The sequence below is a fragment of the Alnus glutinosa genome, chromosome 6, assembly GCF_958979055.1.
Source record: "Alnus glutinosa chromosome 6, dhAlnGlut1.1, whole genome shotgun sequence".
In the NCBI taxonomy this organism is placed as follows: domain Eukaryota; kingdom Viridiplantae; phylum Streptophyta; class Magnoliopsida; order Fagales; family Betulaceae; genus Alnus; species Alnus glutinosa.
Genome location: NC_084891.1, coordinates 20,539,097 through 20,550,502, shown reverse-complemented (window position 1 = coordinate 20,550,502; position 11,406 = coordinate 20,539,097).

Sequence of the window (11,406 nt, the reverse complement as noted above, 5' to 3'; positions counted from 1 at the left end):
TTATTCTCATCCTTTAACAGTTGGACATGATTACATTTATCGGTCTTTTTCTTAACATGAATAATCATATATGTGAACAATTTATGGATTCTCTCATCTTCTTAAACACACATGGTTAAATGTTTCTTTACTAACCATTAATTTTTATGTGTGTTACAAGATAAAATACTATACTTAGAAGAAAGAATTCAAAAAATGAAAATAGACCGATAATGACTCAAAAATTCTCAACCTTTAGGGACTTAAGCTAAGGCATAATATCTCTCATTCTCATAATGGGATTAGAAACACTTTAGAAACTGTAAAAAGTTTGTCTTTAAAGCTTTTTCTATTAGGGTACTGGCCAAGCTTTGTTTGAACTCACTAAATGTTCATAAACAACCTTTATAAAATTTTTGGCCCTAAAACATTCAGGAATAAATCCCTAATGACTTTGGTTACATGAGATTCCATGAGCATCTAACTTAAGTGATTAAATCACTTCGACCGTTCATGCATAATAATCTTATATGGCATACTTAATTCTGTGAGAGTAGGTGGTTTATCCACACGGAGCACCAAATTTCTAACACCCCAAGTGAAAAAACATATTAATCTTGTCCAGTCAGAAAAAAAAATACCATAAAATATTGGAACATAAAACTATCAAAAGTAGAGTAACAGAAATAACTGCAATGACCAAGAAAATAAACAAAAGAATACTTTAATGCTATGAAGTAAATTTATTTTAAATTAACCAATGTCAATTTAAGAGTAAATTTCAACCTACCTTTGAGCAAAAGTTGCATTACGAATGAAATTATTTTTTATTAATAAGACTAATAAATTTAAATATTAATAAATAAAATTCTCCGTACCTTTGGGCAATCGAGAGAAATTTTACTTTTAATACTAAATTTGTTATCTTATTCTAATTAAATCATAAAAACAAAAAACTTCACTTTGGGGATAAGTAATTAAATTTATGAATTAATTACAACACAATGTTAATTTTTCTATATAAAGTTCATATGTTTAATCTTGATGCAATTATCATTCAAAAATTGGGATGCTTTGGCTTTCCCAAAATTATCATAATAATTGCGACTTTATTAACATCTAACAACTGTATATAATAACAATACGATGTTAATTTTTTTATATGAAGTTCATATGTTTAATCTTGATGCAATTATCATTCAAAAATTGGGATGCTTTGGCTCTCCCAAAATTATCATAATAATTGCGATTTCATTAACATCTAACAACTTTATAGATGCCCAGATATGGTCCCAGGAATAAAACAAACCAATATGAAAATGGGGTAAACGATGTTCTCCAATGTACAAGCAGGTGAGTTCCTAAGAAAGTGAGAGGAGTCACTATGACACTCTTAAATCCCAAGACTTTCCTAACCAAAACTTTTCTAGACATTACATTCTTGGATAGACCGTGATTACACATCAGTTTATATGGTATTGTTAATTATTCTTAGCTTTAGACATCAAGCAATTTATATTTTTAAACAATTAAATATATTCCCAAGTTCATGAAACAATAATTTTAATACAAAACAATGTAAATAAATAGAATAAAAACTTAATATGAAAGTATAAAATCAGGCCTAACTTAATGGTTTCAAGCTTGACATTTAATGGTCTCAAAGGTCTTAAGTTCAAATCCCCACATAAGCCCAATTTTTCCTTATTGTCACAAAATTCGAATGGGCTACTGTATTGGGCTGGTCCAACGGGTTATTTATACAGTAACCCATTCGGATTTTGTGACAATAAGAAAATATTGGGCTTAAGTGGGGATTTGAACTTGGGACCTTTGAGTTAATTAAGTGACAAGTTTCAAACCATTGAGCTAGGCCTAATTTTATACTTTCACTTTAATATTTTATTCCCTTTATTATTTACAGTGTTATATATTAATATTATTGTTTCTTTAATACATGAACTAAGGAATATAATTTGTATTGTTTAATTGTAAATTGCTTGATGCCTAGACCTAAGAATAATTAACACTACCATATATGTTGGTGTGTGTACGACACTGTTCAAGAATGCAATGTTTGGAAAAGTTCTGGTAAGGAAAGTCTTGGATTTAAGAGTATTTATGTAACCCCCCCTCACTTTCCTGAGAACTCACATTCTTGTAACTTGGAAAAGATTGTTTAACCTAATTTTGTATTGGTTTGTTTTATTCCTGGGGCTATTCATGGAACATCTATAAAGTTGTTAGATGTTAATGAAGTCACAATTTTTATGATAATTTTGGGAGAGCCAAGCATCACAATTTTTGAATGATAATTGCATCAGGATTACATACACATAATTATCATAATAATTCCGGGAGAGCCAAAGCATCCAATTTTTTAATGATAAATACATCAGGTTTACACGCATGAACCTCATAATGAATTTTATAAGATGTTCATGAATTGCACCGTGATTATTATAATTTTGGGAGAGCCAAAGCATCCTAGTTTTATAATAATTGCATAAAGATTGTACACATGAGCTTCATATAGAAAAATTAATATCGTGTTGTAAGTAATTCATAAATTTAATTACTTGTCTCCAAAGGAAAGTTTTTATTTTTATGACTTAATTAGAATAAGATAACAAATTTAGTATTATAAGTAAAATTTCTTTCGATTGCCCAAATGTAAGGAAAATTTTATTTATTAATATTTAAATTTATTAGTCTTATTAATAAATAGTAAATTTCATGCGTGATGCAATCTTTGTCCAAATGTAGGTTAAAATTTACTATTTACTAATAAATTAACATTGACTAATTTAAAATAAAGTTACTTCATAGCATTAAAGTATTTTTTTTGTTTACTTTCTTGGGTCATTGCAATTATTCCTATTACTTTACTTTTAGTAGTTTTATGTTCAAATACTTTAAGGTAATAATTTTTCTGACTAAAAAAAAAAAAACGATTAATATGCTTTTTCACTTGGGGTGTTAGAAACTTGGCGCTCTATGAGGACAAATCACCTATTCGAACGGAATTAAGTACGCCACATAAGATTATTAAGTATAAATGATGAGAGTGATTTAATCACATAAGTTAGATGTTCATAAAATCTCATGTCACCAAAGTCATTAGGAATTTATTCCTTTGGGGCCAAAGATTTTATAAATGTTGTTTATGAACATTTAGTAAGTTCAAACAAAGCTTAGTTAGCACCCTAATAGAAAAAGCTTTAAAGACAAATCTTTTACAGTTTCTAAAGTGTCTCTAATCTCATTACGAGAATGAAGGATATTATAGGTTAAGTCCCTAAAGGTTGAGAATTTTTGAGTCATTATTGATCTATTTTCATTTTTTTTTTCTTTGAATTCTCCTTCTAAGTATAGTATTTTATCTTGTAACACACATAAGGATAAATAGTTAGTAAATGAATTTCTAACCATGTGTGTTCAATAAAATGAAAGAATTCATAAAGTATTCACATAATTATTTATGTTAAGGAAAAGACCGAAAAATGTAATCATGTCCAACAGTTAAAGCATTAGAATAAAGTGCCAAGAAATGCTATGGCAATCAAGATACTTATTTATCCTGCAGTAAGGAAAACTGAGAGCATATAAAGAAAGATTGCATAAAGTATAAGAAATGACTTAAAATAAAGATAATCGCATATATTTAGTGTGTCGTGAATCTCTTTTAGTGACTCATTCAAATATATTGTGAATTGATTATAGTTTAACAATCCACATTGTCAATATAAATGCAGAACACGTCTTTTTATAATTGGAGGTTATTGGGATCTATAGGTTAATTTTAAATTCAGTTATAATTTTGACCTCAAAAATGTTTTCTATTTCATAATCTTGTAGAGATTTATTTTCTAGTTTAGTTTATTAAAAATTTCAATTTTATTTTAAAATTGAAATTTTTCTTATTTTGGGTGGAATATTGGTTGATGGTCTATTTAAAGTCTATTTAAAATTGACTTATATGCCAACTTTTGAAACAATATTATTTCTGCATATTGATGTTGACATAAAGTGACGTCTTTGTGAATTTAAAAAATGCTCTTGTTATGACATTGGAGATTGAAATATATCTCCATACAGAAAATAAAAGTCAATAAATAATAATTTACTGACTTTGGTACTTGTATGGACTGCATAAAGGAAAACATATCAACAAGACCATTAAAGGTGCCGAAGAGAGCCTTTTGAGATTCTTGAGATCATGTACATTGAAAGGTGTTGACCTTTTCATACTCATTGCCTAAATGTTGAAAGATATTTTTTCTCTTTTAGTGATGACCATATAAGGTTTATGTATCTCTATCTTCTAAATGATAAGGCTGGGGTATTGAATGCTTTCAATACTTATAAGGTAGAAGAATAGAAACAATATAAAGATCATAAGATCTGATATAAGCAAATAGTATTATGGTAAGTACACACAAAAGGGAATTGATTAGTAATACTAATATTCTATTACCTTTATAGAGTAAAGCCTTAAAGACTATTGTGTATATGTTGAACAAGATTCCATTTAAGGTTGTCCTTATGACACATTTTATAGATGGAAGCCAAGTTTAAATTATTTACACATATGAAGTTGCCTTACTAAAGAGGGGATTTACAATCCTCGCTTGAGGAAATTAGATTTAAGGACAATCAGTTGATTTTTTATAGGCTATCCAGTAAACTCCAAGGATTTTAGGTTTTATTATCCTTCATATAACCTTAGAGCTGTTGATTGTAGAATTTTTAGAAGATGTTGAACTTAGTGGGAGTGTTTATCCTTAAAAATGTTTTACTTAGAGGAAACATGAGAGTTGACTGGAGCTCCTTCATATAAAGGATGTTTGATTGTACTTATGGAAATTCAAATTGATTACCCGGAGCTGCAATCAGTTTTAGAATTGTCAACTCATGAAGAATAGGATCAGTTGGAATATACTTAGACTTTGCAAAATGCAGAGGAAGTAGAATTAAGGAAATCCTATAGAATACGGAGATTAACAATTCTTAGTGATTATGTTGTATACCTCTCAGAGCTTGATGTTGATGTTAGACATAGAGATGATCCAAAATTGTTTTCACATGCTATTGGTGGAGATAACTCCACATTGTGGTTCAATGCCATGAAGTAAGAGATAAATCCATGGCTAAAAAGTCCAGCTAGACTCGTAGCCAATGATTTTACTTATAAGAAATGCATTGATTATCATGAAACATTCTCTCCAATGCCTAAAAATGATTCATTAAGATAATCATAGCATTAGTAGCTCATTTTGACCTACAACTACATCAAATGGATGTGAGAACAACTTTCTTGAATGGAGATCTTAAGTAAGAAGTTTACATAAAATGACCAAAAGGTTTTATAAATAACAGTCAGAATGCTTGCAAATTAAAGAATTCTATTTATGGGGTGTGACAGATTTCTCATCAGTGATATACTTTTTACAAGGTTATTGTTTCATTGTTCATTGAAAACCCTATTAATTAGTATATATATCTTAAGGTCAGTGGGAATAAAATAATATTTCTAGACCCATATGTAAATATTATTTTGCAAGTAGAGGTTTAGGTTTGCTACATGAAGTTTCTTTCACAAAACTTTGAAATGAAGGATTTGGGTGAAACCTCCTATGTCTTTTAACATAGAGATTCACAAAGACATAAAGAACATTAACATTGTCTCGGATGGCCTACATTGAAAAAAGGGTTTGAGAAGATTTAGAATGAAGGATTTTGCACATTCAGTACAGATTTCTCATCAGTGATATACTTTTTACAAGGTTATTGTTTCATTGTTCATTGAAAACCCTATTAATTAGTATATATATCTTAAGGTCAGTGGGAGTAAAGTAATATTTCTAGACCCATATGTAAATATTATTTTACAAGTAGAGGTTTAGGTTTGCTACATGAAGTTCATTTCACAAAACTTTGAAATGAAGGATTTGGGTGAAACCTCCTATGTCTTTTAACATAGAAATTCACAGAGATATAAAGAACATTAACATTGTCTCGGATGGCCTACATTGAAAAAAGGGTTTGAGAAGATTTAGAATGAAGGATTTTGCACATTCAGTAGCAACTAAGATGGACAAATTCAATATAGATTAATGTCCCAAACTGTATTGGAACAAGGGCAGATGAAATGTCTTTTGTAAGCATCTGCAACCTAATGTAAGCATAGGCTTGCACTAGACTTAACCATTGGACTGACAGTAAGAACACTGAGTCAATAAAGTATTGCATATAAAGTCTTGCGGCATACGCAATGAACCAAGAAGTACAACTTAACCTAAAGATACACTTACCATTTGGAGGTGATTGGTTATTCAGTTCTGAATTTGTTGATTGTGTAGATAGTAGAAAGTCTACTTCATGATTTATTTTCTTATTAAGAAATATATCCTAGAGATGCAGTAAGCAGACTATAATTGCTATGTTAACCAAAAATGCTAAAATTCTTACATGCTATGAATTCATTACACATGCATGATGGATGAGACATTTTGTTGAAAGTCTCAATAATGTCGATTTTATAGTTAGACCATAAAGATATTCTGCGGTAATTCTTGGTAGCGCGCCAAGCGGCTACGTGGATTTTAATATATTTAAGTTTACCACTCGCAATAGTACGTATCGATTGTACTATAGCAAGGGTGATCGAACCACAGAGATTATTGGTTGTTTTGCGTAATAGGATATTTAAAGAGTGTATTTAACTTAACTTAAAGATAAAAATAAAAGCAAGAGTTGTAGAATTGAAGCTACAACAAGTAAGGCAAAGGAAAGCGGAAATTGAAAACAAACTAAGAGAAAACTTAGGGTGTTGATCTTATCTAATCCTCAACCAATGAAATGCTTAAAGTTTATATGGACCTTCCTAACATGCTTGATATGAGCGCGTAATGGGCGTCAACCATTACGACGACTTCGACATGAAAATACTTTCGTTAAGACGTAGTTATAAAGCACATAGTTTTACATTAATCTACTCCACGTAAAGATTAAACTATAATTGAAAAACAATTACTCTACCAAAAGTGTGGAGTGACTAATGCTCCCTAGCTTACTACTCTAAAACACATCCCAATAAGCATACAAGATATACAAAAACCCTAACTGGGCCACAATGATAAGGTATCTAGTTTCACACCGGTCTATTCCATGTAAAGATTAAACTACAATGGAAAGACATTCTATACTACCAAAGGTATGAAATGATCGGTGTTCCCTAGCATACCCTATAAAGTGACTCTAATAGGTAGTCATACATCAAGTCATATAGAACCATTGCAAAAGACATCATTCTTATTTCTAAGAATGTTGGTTTTACTCAAGAAATCTAAGAAAACTCATAGACAAGTTTAACTATTTTTTCATGAGTAAATAGATTGGAATCTTGATACCAAAACCTTTTAGCATGGGTTTTGATATCCTCTAGCCCTTAACAATCATCAAACTTCTAAAGAAAATCCTAAGAACTTTAAGAACACTACATAGGTTTTGTATAGGATTAGGATCAAACCCTAAGCTAGAATTTAGCTAGACATGAATTGAATCTAATCTAAGCATGAATTTAAAGGAAAACAGTAAAGAAACAAGAAGAAAATGAATTAAAAACAACTATATTAAACTAAGGAAGTTCGGATTACAATAAGGGAGAAAAAGAAAAACAAACTAAACTAAGAACATGAAATTTAACAGAGGAAATTGTTCTCTGGAACTAAGCCCAGAAAACGTGCATCAAAGAAAGCTAGAAATACAAGAAATGAAGTGATACACCTGAGCAAATCGGAAATCCCCAAAAGATGCATGATTTAACCTAAAACCCTAATCTCATATATATAGAGATTTAATTTACAAGGGACTCATCAAGGATCAATTCTAGCCGCACAAACAGAGCCGGTCGCCGTCCATTTCTGTCCATTAAACCCAACTTTTGATTTGGATCGCACAAAAATTTGGAAATATCTTGACCTTCTGGAAGATACGAAGTCGATCGATCGAAAATTTTGTGCTCTGAGAATCGATCGATCGCATCTGGATCGATCGAAGTTGAGTCGACATAAAGTTGATCGATCGAATTATTAGCTATACAAATAATCGATCGATCGAAATGCCTTGGACGATTTTTCATCTTTTCAAGATCAGCCTCGAACTCTGGAAATGACCAAATTGCCCTTGATGTATTTTCAGGTCTAGTTCAAGTGTTTTGAATTAGATTTCAATTAAGATCTGAAAATAAGACAAAACAATAAATTAGAACGAAACGTTATATATACAACAAGAACTAGGTATAACAAATGCAAGTTAAGGGGTCTTGAATCGAATAATTCAAGACTTATCAATTCTACTATAGTTTTCTTTTATAAGAATAAAGAGTAGAAACAAAAGTAAATACACATCAAGTATCTTAGTACAAGAGATAACATTAAGAGACATAAATGGTCTATTGAGCATAAAAGTATTGAATTAATAATTGCGGATCTCATGGCTAAAAGTTTATCAGTAAAAAAAAGTATAAAGTCATGCGGAGTATATGAGACTCATTAATTCATTTTTTGTTTGTTTGTCTCTTTTTGGTCTATAGATATGAAGTTATTATAATAAAGATTTTGTGCACATTTGTTATTTTATCCATGAGGATAAATAAAGTTAGACCCGAATGACTTTCAGGAAGTTCATTCATAAAACTTGACTATCCATAAAGTATTCATGTCAGGAATGTTTTACATTGTGATACATGAAATGGACGACCTACTTTATAAATGGTTTTATCGCTATGATTCATGTGAACAATTTCTTATCTGATTGAGAGGATTCCACAAGTGATTGGTCAAACTAAAGAACCTAATACCATAAGGTCATGTGTCATGAAGGCCAAGTGAGAGAATGTAAGATATTATATCCATATATAGCTTATATGCTACATATATGGTATTTATTATATTTTAATTAATAAATATAATATACGGTATTACAGTTATGGTAATTTATATTAATTTAAATTACTGTAATGGAATCGTTTAATTGATTTTAAAATCAATTAATAATATTGTTTCCTTGATGGGAGGAACAATATGGAGTTTACCATATTTGAGAGTCCCTGATCATCTAACCTATAAATATATATCATGTGTACACCATTAGTACGACAATACAATAAGGCATAGGTTAGAAGATCCCTCAAATAATATTTTTGGTTCTTCATATCTTCGTAGAAACGCTTGAGTAAAGATGGCTAGATGTAAGCCTCAATCCTTATCTTTTATTTTTCCCTGTGCATGTTAGTTGAGCATAATATGTTTATATGTTCTAACATTATACTATTATTAAATTTTAATTTCTATTTTCTTTCCGTACTTTTCTTATGCGGGGTGCTGCAATTTTTGAGAGTGAGACTCAATAGAGAGTGGTTTTTTGGGCTATTAGTTGCCATAAGTATTTTATTTCGTTTTGCTTTTGTTTTTGTTTCTTATTTTTTTTTTCCTTAAAAAAAAAGAAAAGAAAATTATGTTTTGTGACCATTTCTAAGCAAGTTTCTTTGAAGGTGGTCCGTGGTGGGTGTTTACTGGTTTTTTTTTTCCGTGGTGGGCACATAGTTGTGCACTAGTCGCCTAATAAGCGGGTGGCGGTTATTTATTTTCGTATCAAAAGCAAAATTCCAATGGTAAGACAAAAAAATGATCTCTGCCATAACTCGGTGATAGACCAATCAGTACCAATCCCATTGGGAAAAGAACTTGTGGCATCTATATATATATTTCTGTTCATCGGCAAAATGGGAGTAGTTTTTCTTAAATCACCGATTGTTTTAAAAGCTTTTAAGCTTATGAGATATTTAATTTAAACTCCCTATCAATAAGTGAGTACATACACATGAGTATTATGAAGTTAAAGTTTGAACTCTAATACCATGTTAAATTTAAAATACTAGAAAAAGAGAAAAGAAAAAAAAAACCTGAAGAGTTAATATAATTCGGCCATGAAAGGGCTAGGGATCTATAATTTATACACAAATCTTGATAAGGGACTATATCTTGATCGTTAGTTTGGTATATAACACAGTATAAGGGATTTATATTTATAATGAGATTTCAATAGTTTGAATTATATATATATATATATATATATATATATATATATATTTGGAGCGAGTGATTCTTCAGGCAGTAATACAAACTGTGGCTATAATGAATTGCTCCCAACATGGAGCTAAAAAATGCTCAAGAATAAAACCATTAATTATTATGTTGTTTATATAAAAGACAGCCTTTTTCTTCATTATTATGTTGTTTATCGACAAGACTGCCTTTTCTTTTAAGGATGTTGTAAAAGTGGGATACGATTTGAATTGAAGTTCAACTCATCTCCATCTTCCAGTGCTTATATATAGTTTGACTATTGATATCAATATACTATGATAATTAAAGAGCGTAAAAAGCACCACACCATGATCAGAATTTTCAGCCCCCCCTTCCCCGATGAAGCCCGCGACTCAACTAGTTTATGTTGAGGTGTGACCGTAGGGGTCTTAGATTTACTTAACAGAAGTAGGTATACGAAGTAGTTATACTTTGAAAGGTTCCCGACCATAAAATAATAATAATAATAATAAAAAATGATCGACATGGTAAGGACGAGGAGAAAAGTATAGATTTAAGGTATGGCCACACTGCTGTGGTATGGGTACATAGGTATACTCTTCTTGAAGCAGCTATTGGCAATGTTGGACTGTGGGACTGCAAAGGAAGACGGAAGAGGTGGCTCGGGGGGCGAGTCACCCCCACTTTCGGCCCCCTCCTTTTTTTGGTAATAGTAGCTTTTAGTTTTTAATTTATAATTTTTATATATTTTTATTATGGGTGACACGTATCAGAATTTCATTGAATCTAACGTGGCATATTGATAGAATCTGTCAAGCTTTTAGACGGAATTTGATAATAGAGACTAATTTATTATTTTTGCATACCTCAAGGAGCTTTCAGAACATTTTAAAACGACATGGAGCTTATTGCTAATCAACAAAATTATAGAGACTGATTTTGTATTTTTTTTCGATAATCTTTTAAAAGGAGTACTTCAATATAATATTGTGGTATTTTAATTGGATGAATATTATTTCGTAGGATTTAAAAGGGTTATAGGTATAGATAGACAATAGTGGGGCAAGTCATGACCTATGTAATATATATATATATTGTATTCTTGTGTATGAACATGATTTTCTGCCTTACCATATTTAGAAACACTGTTGCATATGTGATTCCACTTTTATGTCTCAAAATTATTGGGTTCATCGCATAATTATGTTTTACACATGATCTACTCATTAAGTCATGGATTTACCATTTCATTCTTTCCACCTGTAAAACAATCTATTTTATAGAAAAGCCAATACTAGGATTTATGCAAGAAAGA